Source organism: Hylobates moloch, unplaced genomic scaffold (assembly GCF_009828535.3).
Source record: "Hylobates moloch isolate HMO894 unplaced genomic scaffold, HMol_V3 SCAFFOLD_6, whole genome shotgun sequence".
Classification (NCBI taxonomy): domain Eukaryota; kingdom Metazoa; phylum Chordata; class Mammalia; order Primates; family Hylobatidae; genus Hylobates; species Hylobates moloch.
In genome coordinates, this window is record NW_026652281.1 from 49873072 (window position 1) to 49896315 (window position 23244).

Genomic DNA, 23244 nt, shown 5'->3' on the forward strand with positions numbered 1-23244 from the left:
AAACCTAACAGACCAGGAGAGAGTGGCATGAAATATTTAAAGTGCTGAAAGAAAAAAAAAAACCTTTTATCCTAGAATAGTATATCCAGTGAAACCATACTTCAAACATAAAAAATACATAAATATTTCTCCAGATAAACGAAAGGTGAGGGATTTCATCAATACCAGAACTTTCCTCTAAGAAACACTAAAGGGAATTCTTCAGTCTGAAAGAACAGGACATTAATAAGCAATAAGTCATCTGAAAGGTATAAAACTCACTGGTAATGGTAAGCACACAGCAAAACATAGAATAATATAACACTGTAATTGTGGTGTGTAAACTACTCATATCTGGAGTTAAAAGACTACAATATGAACCTATGAAAAATAATAACTACAACAACTTTTCAAGACATAGACAGTATAATAACATATAGATAGAAACAACAAAAAGTTAAAAAGTCAGGGGAATGAATTAAAGTGTAAAGTTTTTGTCTTTTTTTATTTGCTTGCTTGTTTGTTTTGGCAATTAGAGTAAAATTGTTATCAGTTTAAAATAATGGGCTGTAAGCCGGGCGCAGTGGCTCACACTTGTAATCCCAGCACTTTGGGAGGCCGAGGCGGGCGGATCACGAGGTCAGGACATCGAGACCACGGTGAAACCCTGTCTCTATTAAAAATACAAAAAAGTAGCCGGGCGTGGTGGCGGGTGCCTGTAGTCCCAGCTACTCGGAGAGGCTGAGGCAGGAGAACGGCGTGAACCCGGGAGGCGGAGCTTGCAGTGAGCCGAGATTGCGCCACTGCACTCCAGCCTGGGCGACAGAGCAAGACTCCGTCTCAAAAAAAAAAAAAAAAAAAATGGGCTGTAAGATGTCATTTGCAAGTCTCGTGGCAACTTCAAAACAAAAAAAATACAACTGATACACAGAAACAAAAATCAAGAAATTAAAACACACCATCAGAGAAAGTCCTCTTCACAAAAAAAAAGAAGAGAGGAGGAGAAGACCATAAAACAATTAGAAAACAAATAATGAAATGGCAATAGGAAGTTCTTACTTATCAATAATAACATTAAATATAAATGAGCTAAAGTCTCTAATTAAAAAATAGAGTAGCTGAATGAATTTTAAAAAAAGACCCAATGATCTGTTGCCAAGAAGCTCTTCACCTATAAAAACACATGTAGACTGAAAATAAAGGGATAGAAAAAGATATTCCATGCCAATGCGAACCAAAAACAGAGCAGAGTAGCTATACTTCATCAGGCAAAATAGATTTCAAGACACAAAGTATAAAAAGAGACATAGAAGTTCATTATGTATGATAAATAAGTCATTTCAGCAAGAGGGTATAACAATAGTAAATATATACACACTCAACACTGGAGCACCTAGATATATAAGCCAAATATTATTAGAGCTAAAGTGAGAGAAAGACCTCAATACAATAATAGCTGGAGACTTCAACAGCCTTCTTTCAGTAATGGACAGATCATCCAGACAGAAAAGAAATAAAAAAATTGGACTTAATCTGCACTATAGACCACATGTTTCTAATAGATATTAATATTTACAGAACATTTCATTCAATGGCTACAGAATGTACATTCTTCTACTTAGCACACAGATCATATTTAAGGATAGACCATATGTTAGCCCAAGGAACAAGTCTTTAAGAATTAAAAAAAAAATCATATCAAGTATCTTCTCTAACCACAATGGAATAAAATTGGAAATCAGTATCAAGAGGAGGGTGGCAGACCAAAATGGTGGAATAGAAGCCTACAGAGTTTGCCTGAAAGGAGCACCAAATTTCAACAACTATCTGCACAGAGAAAAGCACCATCACAAGAATCGATATCAGGTGCAGCAATCACAGTACCTGGATTTAACTTCACATCACTGAAAGAGGCATTGAATTGGGTAGGAGAGACAGTCTTGTTTTACCAACACTACCACTCTCCTGTCCACCAGCAGTGGGTGTGTGGTGTGGAGAATGAGTCAGAATTCTCAGATAAATTTAACAAAGAGATTGAAATATTAATAATTGAAAAGAATCAAACAGAAATTCTAGAAAAATGCAACTGACATACTGAATAATGCATCAAAATATCTTAATAGCAGAATTGATTAAGCAGAAGAAAGAATTAGTGAGTTTGAAGACAGATTATTTGAAAACACACAGTCAGAGGATACAAAGGAAAAAACAATCATGTCTATAAAACCTAGAAAATACCCTTAAAAGGATAAATCTAAGAATTATTGGCCTTAAAGAGGAGGTAGAGAAAGAGATAGGAGTAAGAAGTTTATTCAAAGGGATTATAACTATTTAAAAATTCATATGGAAACAAAAAATTAATAGCCAAGAAAATATTTGAAAACTACCAATCTGACAAGGGATTAAAAACCAGAATATATAAGGAGCTCAAACCACTCTATACGAAAAAATCCAATAATTAGATCAAAAAATGGGAAAAAGATCTGAATAGACTTTTCTCAAAGAAGATATACAAATGATTAATAGGTATATGAAAAGATGCTCAACGTCACTGATAATTAGAGAAATGCAAATCAGAACTACGATGAGAAATCACATCACCTCGGTTAAAATGGTTTTTCTCCAAAAGATAGGCAGTGAGAAACGATGACAAGGATGTGGAGAAAAAGTAGCCATAGAACACAGTTGGTGGGAATGTAAATTAGTACAGCCACTATGGAAAAGAGTATGGAGGTTTCTCAAAAACTAAAAATAGAACTACCATATGACCCAACAATCCCACTGGTAGGTATATGTTCATAAGAAAGAAAATAAATAAATCGAAGACATATCTATGCTCCTATGTTTATTGTAGCACTATTTATAATAGCCAAGCTTTGGAAGCAACCAAAGTGTCCATCAACAGACAAATGGATAAAGAAAATGTGATACATACACGCAACGCAGTACCATTCAGCTATAAAAAAGAAGAAAATTATGTCATTTGCAACAACATGGATGGAACTGGAAGACATCATATTAAGTGCAATTAACCAGGCATTTCTTCTTTGCATATTCTTCTCATTTGTGGTAGCTAAAAATTAAAACAATTGAGCTCATGGGAATAGGGAATAGAATGATGATTACCAGAGGCAGAAAAGGGAAGTGGGGGGTAGTGGATCATGTTAATGGGTGCAAAAATGTATTTAGATAGAATGCATACAATCTAGTAGTTGATAACACAACAAGGTGACTTCAGTCAACATAACTGTATTATCTATTTACAGATTACTAAATGAGTATAATTGGAATGTTTTTCACACAAAGAAATGATAAATGCTTGAGGTGGATACTCCATTTACTCTGATGGGATTTTTATGCATTGTGTGCCTGTATCAAAATATCTCGTGTACCCCATAAGTATACACACCTACTATGTACCTATAAAATTTGTATTATTCCAGTTGCACCCTGTCAGAAATATATTTTCTCAAGAATTATGCCTACCATCTGAGAGAAAAAGTGTCTAGTGTAATTGGTCTCATGGTTTAATTCAAATGCCCATATAAAACCATATGCTTAACAGTGTTACTACGTCTCCTGATCAGAGGCTTAATCAAAGGGTGATAAAGTATATTTTCAAAACTGAAAATAAGTCATAAGGCTTTTGGTTTTTTGGCTTGGAATCTCTGAGTAGTAATAGCTAGATCTTGGAGAGAGGTTTGATTGGAAGGGAGGAGGAAGAAGGGGATCCTTCTCTGTAATTTACTGATTATTAGCATCAGGTTTTGTGATTTAGTGTCTATTTGATGTCTAGCACTGTGCTCTGAACTAGTATGCATAGTTTCTTTCCATCTATAACCTCTAATATAATCTCCTATAATTTTAATTTTAATTCTTGTTGGTAACTATTGGTTCAAAAATCATGGTAAAACTTGAGAAATTCAAAAAACAGTGTCAATAATGATATAGTAAATTATGAGCCAGACGAATCCTTTGTTTTCATTTTTGTCTCTTAAAAAGTCATCTGTATCTAGTAAGAAATTATAACACTGCCAAAGAGAATACATACAACAAAACAAATGCCCACTTCTTATCTTTAGTCGTTTAGTTTCCTCTCTGAAGTCAACCGGATTTTGGATTCTTGTGTATACATATTCAGAGATATTCTAGTCTCTCCAAGCATCATGTACGTAAATATCTGTATCTTATACTTTCTTTTTTCCCACTTATAGTATCTGATTCTTACTTTTGTGCACTTTGTTTTTATGTTTACTTTTTAAAAAAACTTGGCCTATCGCAGTATATATACAGTATATACATATACATATATGTATATTTATACACATATATACAGTATATATACACAGATAGATACATATATATCTGTGTATATATACACACATATACAGATATGTATATCTTTCATGTAACAGTTATATAGTATTTCATTACATACCTGCACCACCATTCAACTGACTTCCTACTGATGGACATACCAACTGGTGAACAACACTGTTTAAGGCTAAGACAATGCAACAGAGCTTCATAGGTGGGGATACTGGGTCATAAGTCTGTCTCTGGGTTTGATTCTTTATATTCCATGTGGTTTTGAGTCTATTTTACTGTGTTTCTGTGCTTCTCCCTATGTTTTTTTCCCATTTGTCTATTTCTTTCTGTCTACACAAATACATTTCTAGTCACTAATCCCTTTTTTGTATCTCACAGTTATGTGGACACACTTTAGAGTTTAAGTGTGGAATAGCAGGAAGCGTGGTGAGCGGAGCTGGGACTCAGTTCTGGTTCTGCCACTAACCACATTTCAGACATTTTCTTTTTATACCTAAAGCCATTGATTTTCCCATTTGTTGAGCTACATAAACTTTAAATCTCCCCTTTCTATTATTTTGTGCATTTTTTTTCTTTTACTTATCTGTTTATTCAGTCATCATTTAATAAATTTTATTGAGAATATTCTACTTGTCAGGTCTTGTGGAAAGCACTTATCAGTGGGGGAAATTGTAAAGATAAATGAAATATTTCTTGGTTTTGACTCAGTCCAATGGAAAACACAGATAGAAACAAATATGTACATTGCATGTAATTGTATTCATAAAGGAAGTTTTAAGTTCCTATTTTCCTAATTTTTAAAGTGGAGCAATGGAATATTGATAGGCATTTATTTAAAACTTCCTTTTTAACTGTAATGGAATAAATATTTCCTGAGGACCATTTGCCCTCAAGAAAACAAATAGAACAATTTATGATTGTATTATTTCAAAAAGGGAAGTGCTCAAGATTTTGCATAATGGGCAATTTTGTATTTTAACTGGTTCTTTTCAGTTCTTATTCACAAGTAGCAATTCATGTGCTTGATAATTTGGGGAAACAGATGCATATCTCATTCTGATTAGTAAAGGGATAGATGATGTGCCACATATGAGTTGAGTCATAGACTGGCCATGAGGGAGAGACCTTTTCTGCTACTGATGGAAGCAAGGGTGAGAAAATAAGATCTGGAGCTCACTTAGGCCCCTTACTACATAAGGGCAGGGACAAGATGCCAGAATAGTAAAGAGAAAAAAAAAAACACCACCCTTATGGGAATGGTAAAATGTAATGCTTTCTTGGAGTCCTGCTTCATTTAAAACTAAATACAGAGAATCTGTTCAGAGCTATTTGCATGCGTCTCTTCCATCAACTCTGTGCTACTAACCTATATCAGATTCTATAAAAAATATTTTAAATGGTAAATATTTAATTGAGAAATTAATATTGGTATTCAAAAAACAATATAACCCCATTTTTAGGAAGGTTTAGATAATGAAAATATGAGTGGGAGGACTTTTAACAGCCCATTGGCTGAAATATCATTAATATTTTATCTCACATAGTTTTGTTGTCATTGTCATTTAATTTTGTTTTTCTCCTAAGAAAAACTGAGAAAATGACCTGTAAGTTTGAAGGCTAAATATATTTCTGTGGGCAAGATGACTGATCAAATTAAAGATGAAAGTGCATCAATCCATCTATACATTGTGAGAACAAAAATAAAAAATTGCCTCTTATCTACTTTAAGATTTAAATTATAAAGTTTAACATATAGAGCTGAACATTATGTAAGTGTAAAATCTTTCTGAGCCTTAGTTTTCTCACCTGTAAAGTGAAAATAATTACAATAATATGAATATATATCGGATAAGATTGTTATGAGAAATAAATAAAATAATGGATTTTTAATACTGAGCATAATGCCTGACACATGATTAGTGCTCAATTGTATTTGATATTATTAGGTGATATTCATAATCTGTTGAGCCTGAAGAATAGAACTTGTTCCAGAGCAGGGAAATAAGAATGAATATGACTAATAAATAGGTGTTACTTTTAGGATTTGCATAAGTTAAAGTATAAGTGCATTACTCTGTTGAGAATGGATGAAGGAATTACTTCTGTGCCTAATTTCTGAGGAATTAGTGCTTTATTATCTGTTCTCAAAGGAGGACTTTAAGTGGGGGAATTCTGAGCATATTGGGGAATTTCTATATATTATCTTTCAGTAAAATTACATGTATTTTGTCAAACTTGGGGAAATATTTTTGGATGTACCACATTGCATAGGTGCCTTTTAAATATTAATTTTTAACATGATTCTATTAAAGTCAAACTTCAGCTGTATACATACATTTTTGACAAATAGCTGCAGCTCTTTCTCATCTTAGGAAATGATTGGGTAGAGGTGCTTACAAAAAACTGACAGATACAAACAGCACGCTTGCTCAGGAGCTCCCTCAAGTTTAGCAACAAAAATATAAGCAGTATCTTCTAGAATTGGCTCCCATGTCTATTTAATATTGATTAACTGGACTCACCTTTGCTTGAATCCTGATCTTTACCCAGTGGTGTTCTTTCTTCCTTCTCACTAGCCCCAGCCTTTGCCTCTCTTTCTTGTTTTTTCTACCTTTCTCCCTCCTGCAGTGAAAAAAGCAGCATGAAACTTCCCTCTAGAGACTCTCCACTCAAACTGCCATATGGGTTTAATGTATAATGCATGCAAAGCAGCGTGAGTTGCAGATGATTCAAAAGAGAAGCCTCTGAGGCTTGGCTCAGGAGGCATTCTTCAATAATAATTAGAAAATCAAAGAGCATCTTACTGTTATTCTAGTCATTTGACTGTAATGTAACAACCTTGGCCCAAATAGTGCCAGGGAGTAATATACCGCTATAATGCAATCTTCTCAACACAATTATTGTGCAAATACACTTATTCATAAGTAATAGGTTCATTGTCTTTAGAATTTCCTACTTCGATTTGACTAGAAATCTGTGGACACCCCTCTAACTTGAGATGTATCACTAAGGTCTCAGGCAGACACAAAATAATGCGAGGTTTAATTTAGATGTTGATTTTTCAGTGACACATTAAGAAACTATTTTGGGAGAGGCAGTTAGGGCAAGACTTGGGCATGGTCTTTCAGCTAGTGATGTCAACTTTTAAGAGAATGTCTTTTTTCTTTGCTTCTGGCCCAGGGATAAGATTTGAAATTAAGACTTGTGAACTTTTACTTTGCCACCATACCCCAAATTTTTACCCTTAATCAGGGGTTTTAAAAACCCTAAAAAGTAGTAGAATGTAGAAATATTTATTGGGCACTTAATATGAGTAATGAACTCTTGGTAAGTTATGAACAAACAAAGCTGTCCCTCAAATAAATCAGTGTGCATGACTACAATTTTGATGTCTACAAGGAAAGTTCTGCAATCCTTTGGCAAATCTTACTGGAGATACATTATTTATTGGGAAAAATTGGTCCAGAAGTTTTCTAAGGTGAGCAAAAATACTGGGGACAGTTCATTTCATTTACCAAGGAGCTGCAGTCAAGGCTCTCTGGATATTTTATGAATAAAAATATATGCGTAATTACTTTGTAAGGTTCTAGGGCTATGACATTTGATCCAATTTTAGGAATATTCTATAAAAGAGAGAAGACTGAATGTTTAAAAAAATCAGAGATTCTTTAAGCTGAAAGGAAATTTAGATGGCACAGATTTAAAGAATCATTGAACTTAATCTGATGTAGGGCCTAGACAGTAGATAGCATGGTCCTCTTATATTGCACATGAAAGAACTGAGGACAGGTCATCAACCGTACACTTATTATATGGGATTCATCAGGTGGACATTCAACCTCGGCTTAAACACTTCCAGTGACAGAAAGGTCATTTTTCTTGTGGCTACTATCCCAGTATTGAATGTCTTAAATTGTTATGCAAATTCTTATGCAAATTTCCATATACAAATTTTCCTTTTACAAAATTCACTTTTCATTATTTTTTGCTCAGCATGTCAGAAAGCGAATCATAAAATGATGTTATCAAAAATTGACCTCTTTAGCATTTAATTTTTGCTAGCACAATGATATTTTGATGTTGCAGCACAAACCCATGAGAAAGAATAGATTATTGATGATGTTAGGAAAACTTGTTCTCTATATAGAGTACCTTACAATGTATACCTAATTAAATACCTACATGTGAAAAGTGATGGTATAAAGTAAGAGAAGATAATTCAGGAGAATATGTTTGTGATTTAGGAGCAGGGAAGGAGTTTTTAAACACAACCTTTAAACTGTAAAGCGTAAGAAGAAAACTGATCATATTTTTTATCAGAATTAAATATCTGTTCAATGAAGGGTATCACAGACTAAGATAATGCATAGGTAACAGGATGACAAAAGCAGGGAATCATTTGTAATATCTACAAGTAATAAGGCATTAATAACTAGACTAGAAAAGGAATTCTTGCAAATTGACAAGAAATTGACAGAAACCCCAGTAAAAAATGGGCATGAGATTTGAAAGGCAGCTTACAAAGCGGTGCCTCAAGAGGTTAACAAGCAAAGAGATGCCCAAATTCATTTGTAATGCTGAAAATGCCAATCAAAAGAATGATGAGCTATCATTTTATACCTGTGCTCCAGGCAATCAGTAGAAAGCTAAACAATGCCAACTATTGACAAGTTTGTAGAGGTATAGGTACCCATATTTATTGCTGGTGGGATATAAAACTAATGTATCCGCTCAGAAGGGCAATATGAGCTCACTTATTCAAATCTATGTTCTCATACCTTATGTCTAAATTATTTATTTCTTCAATATATATCCCAAGGAAAGTCTCACACAGATTCATTAGGGGACATGTACAAGGATGTTTATTGCTGTATTATTTGTGTTGGTGGGAGTTGAACTAATCATCACTGGCAGAGCAGATAATAGAATGTGTTGGGTGTATATTATGGAATACTATATAGTGGTTAGAAATAATAAATTATATTCATATAGCAAATATAGATGGATTTTAAAAACACAGTGCTTAGTGAACACACGAAAACACTATCTAAATGAATTCATATATTAGAAATCATAATTGGAATTCATGCATTTAAAACAAAAAATCACATTTTTATAGTTAAATACATAAGGAAAACTAAACACATCGAACAGAATGAGATGACTGCCTAGAGAGGGAGTAGTGAATAGCATGTAGGAAAGGAAATAAAAGGAACCAATAAAGAAAAGACTTTTTTAAAAGTCCAATGTAATAACATGCCTTGACCTACGCAGCCTGATTAGCTCAATCCTTTGCATCTGAAGGTCAAAGGAAATAGATACCTCATAACAATGCCTTGAAGAGTCTTTGGAATCATGCAAAAAAAAAATTCCTAAACATCTTTAGCATCAGTGACATTTTATCATAATCTAAATATTTGACATTAGAATACTGCATGTAAATATAGGGAACTTGAAATTATCCAAAAATATTTTGGCTAATCAAATATTGTGGTTAATTGTGGAGTTTTTATTAAACAGGTACATTTAGAAAGAACAAAGCTACAAAGCTTACTAATAAAATGTTGAACATTTGTTCTTGTCACCTTCTCACTATATTTTTCACTGTTTTGCATTCTTAACCTTATTTGGGAACTGGTCACTTTTCAATTGTTATACCTCTGATTCTCCAGTTTTTTTCCCCCCTACTATGTTGTATGTAACAGGCCAGAAGCCTGTTTTTTAAAAAAATCCTATTGTTGTTATTATTATTATTATTTAACCATTTTGGAATGCCATTTCTAAATTACTTCCTATTCAGGAGCAGAAGTAAATGCTGGTAGGCATTTGACAGCATGAACATGGTGTGGGTTCCTGGGCAAGTGACATGGGCAGTCACATAGGGCTTCATTCTCAGAAGGGGCCTGGGCTTGTTTTCAAGCTCTGTAGTCACCACCATGAAATTTTTAATAATGTTTTTAACAAGGGGCCCCACATTATCATTATACACTGGACTCTTGCTCTCAAATTGTATAGCTAGCCCTGCAGAAATAAATGCAGAATTAAATTTATTTAACAGTGCTTTGTAGAACATCTCTCATGTACTAGGCCCTGGTAACTCAAAGGTAAATAAGGAATTCCTCTTCTCTTTGGGAGTTCATTATAACAAAGGAGATACACATATCAACAACTAATTTATGGGGCAATACATATTCACGATTGTGAAAGCCTGCTTCCTATGAACATATTTTTGTTCGTTTGTTTGGAAGGTGTGGGGATTTGCAAATGAACAAAGGAGTTAGAAGGGTTTGTTTCACATAGATGCATAGAATCACATAGATATTAGAATTAGTTCATTTAAAACACAATGGAAGTAAATCATTCCTATCCAGAAATGCTCTGTAATTTCATTTGAAATTAGTACTGAATGTTATTTCAAGGAGAATTTCTGAAATGCCAAGCTACTGAGTTTTTGCTTTTTAACTAAACGGTAATTTTGATAGCAAAGAAAAACTGGGTCCGATTTCACTGGCTTTGTTGATGCATGTCTTCAGTCTATTTATTTCATTTCCATTGCATTTTCAATTTCTAATTTCTGATTTTTCTCTTCCATGCTCTCATTAATTAATCTTGTAGGCTTCTCTTTGTTGGCAAAATCTGATTTCTGAAGTTTTGATCATCACAATTGTTTTTTAGCTCTTCCAGTGAATTTGTAATACGTTAAATCTCTTATTTATCCATGTAATTCTCACTTGAACCTCATTAAGCATTCTGGCTCAAGAACTAGAATTGGCTCAGGGGTGAAAGAATGCCATAGCTTTTCTCTAATTCTCTTCCAGAGCTAAGTTTTACAAGTATTTGAAAACCAAGATGGTATGTATTGCATCTATCATCCAGTTAGAATATAAAACTCATTTAAAACCACACATTTATTTTTGACATAGAGAGAGAGAAAATAATAATTTTGTTTTCAAAAGCAATGAATGAAAGCTTAGAATCTGTTCTTAGGTTCACCCTCATTGGGCTTTTTGGTACAAAACAGCTAATATACTCCTACCTCATTTTTCTAAGTTTTGTCATTTTTCTAATTTGAACCATGATGTTAGCTAGACTAATTTACTTTAAAAAATTAAAAATAACTTTATTGAGGTATAATTTACTTACAATAAGCATTTCTAATTATTTTTATTTGTTGCTGAAGCTCCAGTTTCCCTCTGACATCATTTCCTTTAACTTTGTTTAGCATTTCTAATAGCATAGGTCTGGTGTACGCACATATTTTTTAATTTTTTTTCAGTTTTTCTGAAAATGTCTTCATCACTTCTTTATTCTCAAAAGATATTTTCACTTGTAGAATTCTGAGTTGGCAGTTTTGTTCTTTCAGTACTTTAAAGATGTTGTTCCCTGTCTTCTAGCCTTCATGCTATGTGATCGGAGAAAGCTTCTGACCATTCAAGTCTTTCTTCCTCTGTATGTAATGTTGTTTCTTATTCTCTTTTGTTTTTGAAATTTTCCCTTTGCCTTTAGTTTTCAATAATTTGATGTGTCTAGGCTTGGCTTTCTTAATATTTCTGCTGTTTGGGGATTTGGACATCTTGGATTTATAAATTCATATATTTACCTAATTTGGTAAAACTAGGTAAATATATAAATTTTTATATATATATATTTAATAGTGAGACGTGAGTTTTATATATTTATAGACATTATTTCTTTGAATATATATGTGTATATGTGTATATGTGTATATATATACACATATACATATTTTCAAAGATTCAAAGAAATAATGTACATATATGTGTGTATGTATGTATATATATACACATATATATGTGTATGTATGTATATATATACACATATATATGTGTATGTATGTATATATATACACATATATGTGTATGTATGTATATATATACACATATATATGTGTATGTATGTATATATATACACATATATATGTGTATGTATGTATATATATATACACACATATATGTACATTATTTCTTTGAATCTTTGAATATATATATGTGTGTGTATATATATACATATATATATGTATATATAAAACTCATGTCTCACTATTCTTCTGGGACTCCAATTACCCCTTTGATATTGTCCTATATAATCTTGACACTTCTAAAATTTATTTTATAATTTTTTTCTGTTTATCAGAATTGATAATTTATTTTGATCTATTATGTACACAAATTCCTTCCCTTGTCATCTTTATTCTGCTATGAAGCTGAATTTTAAATTTTCACCTGTTAGATTTTTTCATTTCTAAAATTTCCATTTGTTTTTATTAGGTTGCCTATTTCTGTGCTATTTTCCATCCATTAGTTCATTATATGAATATTTTTCTTGTCCTCATTGAGCATAATTATAGTTGCTTTAAGTCTTTGTAACAATTCCAACATCTGGGTTATCTCAGAGTTGGGCTCTGTTGATTGCCTTTCTTTGAGATTTGGTAACATTTTTCTGGTCTGTGAATGTTGAGTAAGTTTGGATTGTATCTTGGACATTTGAGACTCTGTAATCTGTTATAAAATATATTCTAAAAAGTGTTAATATTTACTGACCAGCATATGCCTGTGAAGAAACAGCCCAAGAGTGAGGAGAGAATTACCAGAAAGAATTAGAGGAAACAGTGCCTCATGCCCAGGTAGGGCTTGGAACATTGCTTTGTCCTATCAGCCACAATGGAAAAACCTCATAATACATGAGCAATGAAGAGAGTACTCAAAACGGTCTTGCCCTGTTTTGGGGAAATAATTAGCCCTAGACTGAAACTGTTCTGCTCTCATTTGTCTTAAGAAATACTTAAAAACAAGATGTATAAAGATGAAACTATTTCCAAATTACTTGTGTCCCAAAGCAAAATATTTATAGAAATACAACATATCTAGTTTGATAAGGTAAAATTATAATGTCTGGCATCTAACCAAATATTACCAGGCATAAAAAGAAGCAGAAAAATAGGATCCATAGGGAGGAGAAAAACAAATCAATTAAAACCATCCTGGGACTGACACAGATGTTAAAATTAGCTGACAAGAACATTTTAAATGTTTTATATAATGATATTCCATACAGTTAAAAAATTTAAGTAGAGCTATGGAATACATAAAAAAGATTAAAATTAAACTTCTAGAAATAAGAAGTACAATGCCTCATATATATGTGTGTGTGTGCACATGTGCATGCACAGACACATATACATATATAGGAACTTGAAATAGGATGCAAAAAAAAAAAAACCAATTACAACAATCATAAATAAAATAGGAACAAAATTAATCAAGGAGGTTAAGGACACGTACCTTGAAAACTCCAAAACACTGATTGAAGAAATTGAAGCAGACACAATTGAATGGAAAGATATTCTATGTTCATGGATGGGAAGAACTAATATTGTTAAAATATTCGTACTACCCCAAGTGGTCTATAGATTCAATACAATGACATTTTTCATGAAAAGAGAAAGGCAATTCTAAAATTTGTATGAAACCACAAAAGACCCCAAATAGCCAAAGCAACCTTGAGCAGAAAGAACAAAGTTGAAAGCATCACCTTACCTTATTTTAACACACACTACAAAGCTATGGTAATCAAAACAGCATGCTGCTGGCATAAAAACAGACATATATACCAATGGAACAGAATAGAGAGCCCAGAAATAAACCCACAGCTAACAACCAAATGATTTTCAACAAAGTTGCCAAGAACATACAGTGAGAAAAGAACAGTCTCTTTAATAAGTGATGTTGGGAAAACTGGATATCCACATTCAGACTTTTATCTCACGCTATATACAAAATTCGACCAAAATGGATTAAAGACTTATATGTAAAACTTGTCAATATAAAATTACTAAAAAAAATAGAAAAAAAAAGCATTATGATACTGATCTAGGGAATGATTTTTTGGACATGATCCCAAGCACAAGCCACAAGAGCAAAAATAGACAAATGAGATTGCATCAAATTATCAAGTTTCTGTAGAACCAAGGCAACAATCAACAGAGTGAAGAGACAATCAACTGAATGAGATAAACTATCTGCAAATCATACATCTGATAAAGGGTTAATATTTAAAATACATAAGAAAGTCAACTCAATAGCAGGAAAACACATAACCTGATTTAAAAATGGGCAAAGGACCTGGCTAGATATTTCTTCAAAGAAGACATGCAAATGGCTAACACGTAGATGAAAAAACTTCTAGCATCATTAATTATCACAGAAATGCAAATGAAAACCACAAGATATCACTTCACACCTGTAAGAATGGCTATTATCAAAAAGATGAAAAATCACAAGTGTTGGCAAAGATGTGGAGAACAGGAAACCATTGTATCCTGTTGGTGGGAATGTAAATTAGTGTAGGCATTACAGAAAACATAATTTCAAAAATTATACTTAAATTAATTTTTAAAATTTGATTAAAAAATTAAAACTAGAACTATGATATGATCCAGCAATCCCACAACTGTGCAAATATCCAAAGGAAATGAAATCAGTATGTGGAAGAGATATTTGCATTCCGACATTCCTAGCATTATTCACAATAGCCGAGATCAGTAATCAACCTAAGTGTCCAGCAAATAAATGGAGAAAGAAAGTGTTTTTTGTATGCACACCCCCCCCCCCCCCACACACACAATGGAATACTATTCAGGCATAAAAAAGAAAATCATGTCACCTGTGACAATATGGATGAACCTTATGCTATATACAAAGGACATTATGTTAAGTAAATAAACCAGACAGAGAAAGACAAATGCTGCATAATCTCATTCATTACTTAATTTTATATCTTCCTTTTTGAAAACAACACAAACCCAAAGAGACATGATCAATAATTCTGCCATTATTACTTTATGTAGATCCTGCCTTAGATCCTGCCTTACCTCTTCCATAGTCCTTTCTTGTCCAGACTGGGTCAGTTCTACCTCATTTCATTTCAATCTGGATACTACATGTGGAGTGACATCTGGCCCCATTAAAAAAAGAACAAATAAACTGTATCTAGCCAGTTACAAATGCCACACAAAAGAGCAAGATCTTTCTCAGGCAATGCTTTTTTGTTATTCTAATGTGGTTTTTATTGCATATTATTTTTATCAATTGTAATTTATTTGAGCCTTTCCTACTATGAAAAGATCAACTATCGTGATCTGCATTTTTTTCTTAACACTGAAGCATGGGGGAAAACTCAGAGATGCTAGACTTCTGCGTTGAAACTTGGAACAAAAACACACACACACACACACACACAAACTAATTTACTCTTCTAAATATATTGTAAATCACTTCTTTGTTTTGGACACAGTGCTTTTTCATGATTCATTTTGAAACTGATTCATCTAATTGTTGCTATCCTGACATTACCTGGTAATTTTTTTGTCCATGTATTTTAAAATATTGTCAACTTGCTTGTAGGCTCGTCTGAAAGTTTGCAGGCCAAACAGAATAGCTGGCCCTGCAAACTCTTAAGCAGTGGACGTAATGAATTTCTTACACCAGTAGTTCTGACTGAGAAAGAATGCTCCCCACCTCGTTTATTTTTTTAGTAACTTGAGAGACTACTTGCAACTCCTAGACCTAAGTGCGCACTGAATTTATGGCAACCAGAAGTCTCATCCTGAAGGGTCAATAACCTTCCTGGAAACTTACGGCAAATGATTTCCTGGACCTTTCTTTATTTTAGGAAATAACTCAATTTAGAGTTCTCCAGTAAGGTGCATACTGATTAGGGTAGAGGAATGGAATCTTATCCTAGATACAGGTCAGGTGGATCAATGAATGTCATCCCCTGATTTAGTTTTAGAAATAAAATAAATAATGTATTTGACATTGTGTAAACACAGCAATGATATGTTTCTAAACATCAAGGCCAGCATTAAGCAGAACTTTGCATTCTTAAGTTTGTAATCAATAAATGTTTTTGAAAAGATATCAAATTCTTGATAACTAGGCTTAATTTTAAGTCAGTAAATATATTGTGAGGCTATATAAAATTTCAGTAGGTTTTCCCCAGATTTCATCATTTGCCCTAGGGTATAAGGTTTACTCTCTATGAGCTTGAATACTGAAATTGGATTTTTAAGTTGGTATATGGTCTATGAAGAAAGGGTTAATTACTTTTTAAAATATCTTTTCAAGTAACAAGTTGAAGAAAATATCTTTAAGTGATTTTTAAAAAACAATTTTATTAGTGTAAATGTCTTGGGTACTAGTGTAATTTTGTTACATGGTTAGATTGTGTAGTGGTGAAGTCGGGGCTTTTAGGGTATCCATCACCCAAATAATCTACAGTGTACCCGCTAGGATATTCATATATGACATTTTATAAACATCCTAGAAATAGAACTCTTTCCCTTGAAAGAGTTTTGAAAAATGTTTTTTTCATTTGTGGTTTTTCTGGAAATCATAATATACATTTTTTTCACCATAGCAACTGATTTTACAAATTTTTATTTTAGAGATGGAGTCTCATTCTGTAACCCAGGCCAGACTGCAGTGGCGCATTGATAGCTCAGGGCAGGCTTGAACTTCCGGGCTGAAGCGATCCTCCTGCCTCAGCCTCCTGAGTAGCTAGGACTACAGGCAGGCACCACTACACCAAGCTAATTAAAAAAAATTTATTCAGAGAGGGTCTCGCTATGTTGCCCAGGCTGGTCTTGAACTTCTGGACTCAAGCAACCCTCCCACTTCGGCCTCCCAAACCTTTGGGATTAAAGGCGTATGCAGTTACACCTGGCCTGATTTGAAAATTTCAATACAGACTCAAATAAAAGCTTTTCAGTAGCCTGATGTGTCAAAAGGGGACTTGAATGAATTGTTCAGTGATTAATTTAGGTGGCATTTGAAGGACGACTTTTAACTTTGATTGCCTCTGCATTCAGTCAAAATGACCTGATCAGCTTATGTGACATTCTGCCTTTCAGATCTCCTCACCTGCTGTCACTGTTATTAGATACTTTACCCAGAATATCCTCCCATCTCATAATTGCAAGGCAAGGCCTCACCAGAGATGCTATCTTTTGAACTGTGTATTTTTTTGCAAAATAAATTTGAAGATTACTTTAGTAAAAAAGCATTTAGTGATTTTTAAATGTATTTTAAGACAGTCTTAGAAATTCTGGAAGATGATAGAATTCAGATTCAGATATGTGGGGATTTGTAGATCAGTTTACAATGATATATTTTTGTGGTGATTTCTGAGATCAGAGCTGGGTATAGACCAGATTCTCAAGATGAAGCTGTGAACTGAATCAACATCTAGTATCTAGGGGATTGTCAATTACCTTTTAGTCAAGCACTCTTTGATAATTGCAAAGTAAATACATCACCTGGTACCCCCATATGCTCAGAGTCCCCTACCTCAGAGTTGATGCCATTCTTTCTAATGAGGCTTGAGCTTTTTACCAATTAATTGTATAGCAATCCTTTTTAAGATACTGAAGGCAACGGCATCTTTTGAAACCTTATCTGAGAGACAGTTATTTTATGAAGAGACCATGGCATTCATATCACACTAGCTTCTAGTTATTGCCAGGAACATTGGAAAGATATGTGGAAGCCTTTACTAAATATAAAGTTTCATAAAAATACAAAATACAAGGGTCTATTGTTATAATTTGACAGGCTCTAGTTAATATTTAATTTCAGTCACTTATGGAAGCATGGAAGCCACCTGCTTGGTCTGGAGCCCATGAGCTATTATCTACTTGGATCTGTCCCAAGGCTAGGCCTGCAAGGCGGGAAGAAAGGAGGGAATAGACACTGCTCTCGCTGAAGGGTAGCAGCACAACCTCTCTCCCACCCTATGACTGAATGTGCTGCCACACAGGACTTACTCAGATGCATTGTGCTGTTTATTTATTTACTGGTTGATGCATTTGTAAGCTAAACAATTCCTTCTTTTTAAAATAAACTTTTAATTTTTTAAACTTTCCATTACTCTGCCAAGATCCCCCTTCTGTCATTTTTTTTCTATAAACCCGTAACGTATTTGTAACAGCTGTTTTAAAGTTCTTATCTGCTAATAAAAACAGCTGGGCCACTTATGGGGCAGCTTCTATTGGTATTCCTTTTCTCTTGATTATAGGTCAGATTTTCCTGCTTCTTTGTCCTGTATTATTTGACTGTATATGGGACACGATGATTGATACGTTGTAGAAACTCTGGATTTTGTTTCTTCCTCTAAAGGTGTTGCGTTTTGTCCTTTTGGGCTGTTAAATTATTGACTAAACATCTTGACCTGTGGATAGATGGTTTTAGGCTGGTGTAGTGTGGGCTGCTTTTTGTTTTGTCCTTAGTCCTAGAGAGCGTAGTCCTTAGTATTGGCCTTGTTTCTAAGGTGTGGTCCTTCTGGGGTTTTGTTGGAAAGCCTGATGTCTTCATCAGGCTCCTCTAACTTTATAAGACTTAAAAGCCAAACTATGCATCCCCTGAACTAGGTGGCTGGTAAAATTCCTGCCTTTCAGCTGTTGCCTTCTTCTAAGGCATGGGTCATATTCTTATACATGAGCAGTTTAATAGTCAACCAATAATTTGAATAAAATTTTAATGCAGATTTTATTCTTCCCTTTCTGTGAATTTCTCCTTTCTAGGATTTTTCTGACAACCCAACGTATTTTTTAGTAGCCCACTAAGGCTACCTCTTTCCATCTGAGATGTGTTTCACTAGACTCCATAGCAAACTAGGACGGGCCCTCAGGGGAACAGTGATTAAAGGTGGCAGTCATCTAGTTTGCTTCCCTTCTTTCACATAGTATATCCTCTCTTGTATATGCCTTCTTTTGTTTTTATTTCAGTGCATTCAAACTTTTTTCTTAGAAAATATTTTGCCCAGAGTTTATATTAATTATCAGTGGGAGAGTTAGTCTGAAATAAGCTATTCTGTCATTACCATAAGAGAAATGTAAACATTAACAAATTATACACACCCTTGCACAAAGTAAACAGATGCATGTCAGCACCATCCACACAGCACTTTTTTAAAAAAATTATATTAGCTAACATTCATTAAGTGCTTACTTTGTGCTAGATAGTGTGTATGGAGCTTTACAATTACTGAATTATATTTTTAAAAATCAGCACACATTTACAGTAGAAAAACAAGTAAAAAGCATCTCTATGTATCAGTCAAGCAGCTTCAATAATTAGTAACACATAGCTGACCTTGCCTGCACTCGCTTCTATCCCATTACATTATTTTTAAGGAAATTCAAGACTACGTATCATTTTATTTGCAAATACTTCAGTATGAGACTCTAAAAGAAAAGTGATTCTGTTGCATTTATTTTTAACATAAGCAAAATAGTATCAGGCTGAAAAATAACAGTAGTTCTTTAGTGTTATCCATATTCAATGTTCAATTTTCCCTAATTTTCTGTTCTTTTGACAGTATTTCCCCCTCCACATCTCACAGTCTGATCCATAGGTTATCTTTCCCTTTTATTTTCCTTACAAGTTATTTGTTGAAGAAACTTGCTTGTTCATATCACAGCTTTTCCCACATCTTGGATTTTGCTGATAGCATTCTAAGTGGCAGGTAACATTTCTCTGTCCTTGTGTATCTTGTAAACTGATAGAAAGGCATAGAGAGGTGAGCAGATTCACGTTAACTTTTCAGCACACTATTTCATGTTATGTGCTTTCTTTTGCATCACATCAGGAGGCCCATACTATCTCATTGTCTCTAGCTTTGTGATATTAAGATTGATAAGTAGGATCAGGTGTTTTCAGCCCGATTCATATATTGTAGAGCCTCTCAACGGCTTTTGATCCAATTGTTTCAGCAACCGTTAACAGTCATTGCCTAGGGGTTACTTAATTCATCCATGCTTCATTTATTCTTTGTTCATTTATTGAACATACATATATTCCAAACACTGCTAAGCACCAGTGGCACAAAGAGGTACAAATGGTCCCTGCATATGAGCACCTTACATGTGTCTATTGGCCCATGCCATAGCCATGTCTTTACATGAAGCTAAACTTCCTTTATAGCCACAGACTTTTGGAGAATAAGAAATAATACATAATATTTTAGTCATTTAGGATTAGGAATTAGGTTTAAATTTCTATAAAGATATCATTATTCCGTATTAGATGAACTGAGTTTGAGTCCTGATTAGTGGACACCAAATCCTCCATATATTGTGGGACTAGAATTGCAACCAACAATTTTGCCTGAATTATCTTGTGATGAAATAATGCAATGTACAAAATCCATTTGGTATTCATATTACACTTTCTACTACCACAAGTCTGTTCTCAATTTGGCATATGCTTAGCTTATAGAGAAGTTTTTATTTTAGTTGCTTTTACATGGATTATTTATTGAACATATTTTCTTTATTATTTATTCTAAAATCTTTTCAAAATTTACTATACACAATTTAGGCATTTAAAAATATTTTAACTTTTATTTTGGGTTCAGGGATACATGTGCAGGTTTGTTATATGGGTAAACTTGTGACCTGGGGGTTTGGCATACAGATTATTTCATTACCTGAGTACTAAGAATTTATGCATTTTAAATATAAACTTTTGTTTGGTTAATGTGACTAATACAAAGTATTCACAAATATCTTCTTGAAGCTTATTTTGTCTTTCTGAGATTTAACATTTATATTAAAGTTTGAATCAAGGGTCACATAGAACAGTAAGTGTTCTAGGAAGCCACAATTTGTATACCTCTTTGAATACCTTATAGGACTTTGCATGCAGATTTCAGCAGATGCATGTAGTCTCCACTATTTATCTGGCAAGGTCCTGGGTACACCGATGAATGATAGAAAAAATTTCTGTCTCTTCATGGAATATGCATTCTGGTGCCTCTATCTGTCATTGTGTTTATTGCAAGTTGAAATTATCTTCTCTTCCCTAAAGTTGAATTTCTTCTCTTCCCTAAAGCTCCAGATATTCTTTGATATCACGATATACTAGTGATAAATAATTTTTGTAATACACTTTATAATATACAAAAAGGGAAAATGGAAATTAATCTGCACAGAGTTATAGAAACATGAACCAGTTAACATGGTATATTTGGAAACTTTAAACTCCTTACTATATCTAGATTGCATCATAGGCTTGGCCTGGTGGCAAGAAATGAATTTGAAGTCATAGAAGACCTTGACTGTTTCTCAAAAGACTTTGGAGACAAAAATAATTTGAGCCCTTTTATAAAAAAATAAAGACTTTATATTCCCTTTCATAGAAGACCTTGACTGTTTCTCAAAAGACATTGGAGACAAAAATAATTTGAGCCCTTTTATAAAAAAATAAAGACTTTATATTCTTTTTCTATTCTAAAATGACTAGCTGCTAGTATGGTCTGCAGGACAGTGCATTGCCTCCACTCTGAGAGGGCCAGTCTCCAATCCAGCCCATGACATGTGGCTGCTACCATGTCAGGCACTTCCCTAGATCTTGCTGCATCCAAGATGGTGCTCTCCAGCCCCCACCCAGACTACACAGCCAGGTGCTGGAACGCTTGGGATTTGCCCTCCACTCAGCTCAAGCTTCTCTCATGGCCAACAGAACAATGAAGGTGTGTTACTTTGGTCAAGGCAATCAGTCTTCCTGATGCTCAGTTTGGTTATCCCTGAAGAGAACATAAGAAATATATGTGGATTATTTCTGCCCACGGGGTTCTGGTGGATCTCCACTGCTCCATCCCCTCTGCTTGGTGAGGACAGGTGGCTCTGCCATAGCTCTGTTGCCTGGTGACCTGCAGGTACCAGAAGATCCATAAGGAGGATTCCAGGAAATGGAGTTTAATCAATTTATATTAAAATACTCACCAAGAGACTGGACCATCAAGAAGACTGGCACACGTTGAGCAGGTCTTCATAAGTAAGTCACTGAGAGCTGACGAAGACAGGATGCAGACCCTGGGCCAAAGAAGGAGGAACCTAGGGATCCTATATGGGGCTGCTGAGTACAAGGACTCATTCCCAGCTCCCAGTGGCTCTTGGGGAAAGACTGAGTTGAATAGGGGAGGAATGGCCCACTCTTACCACAGACTTCTGAAATCCTAGCTGCAGGAGACCCCCCGACCCCCATGGACATTTGAGCTGGCAAGAAAATCTGCTTGGAGAAGTGGCAGGAACAGGACTCTAGCCTGTGTGGAGCCCAGAGAGTTTGATTTGGGAATGGCTGCAGTGTAGCAACGCTATGTATGCCCATCTACCAAGGCCTGCCATGCTCCTCCAGGTGGCTTTGGCCTTTCTTATCCAGTGGACCTGGACAGAGCAGGGCTGTCTTGCCTTGGGATGGGACCAGTCTGATCTGAGTGCCCTGCTGTCTGCCGGCCTCTTCCAGGGTCCCTTTCTGGCTGCGTGGCCTTGGATGGCCAACCAGGCCACATCCCAGCAGCTGCTGCCATTGTTCTGTCACTGGCAGACCCCGATTTACCATCAGAGAGCTCCAGCAGACAGACCCCACCACCACACACCTACTCACAGCCTCCACCACCACTTTGCTCACATGAACTCACCCGTGGCCTCCCCCTACCACTTTGCTGGCATGCACATGCCTGGACTTTGCTGCCTCACTGCCAGTGGCATGTACATGTGCACAAACCCTGCTGCCCTGCTGCCAGTGGTGTAAGTGTGTGTACAGATCCTGCCATGCCAGTGCCTGGCTGCTGCTGGCGCATGCATGTAAGCATTGACCCCCTGCTGCCAAGGCCCAGTGAAGTGCTTTGCTGGCATTCCCTACTAAAGTGTTGTTGCCAGTTGATCAGAAATACCTCAGTCTCTCCAGTGCAGCAGCAGCTTAACCTTGAGGCACAAGAGAACAAAGCTGTGGGCCTGGACCCAGCCCCCTAGTATGCAGCCCAGGAGTTTCAGCATGCAGCCTGCGAGGACTGAGCTGAGTCTGGGCCCCCCAATATCATCTAGAAATGAAGCCAGTAGACTGAAACTAAAATCAA

At 35.0% G+C, this 23244-nt stretch overlaps 1 pseudogene; it reads left to right on the top strand.

Annotated features, from left to right (window-relative positions):
- LOC116470540 (keratin, type II cytoskeletal 8-like) overlaps nucleotides 1-23140 on the top strand; it is an 82940-nt pseudogene extending 59800 nt beyond the window's left edge.
- Nucleotides 23141-23244: the final 104 nt, after the last annotated feature.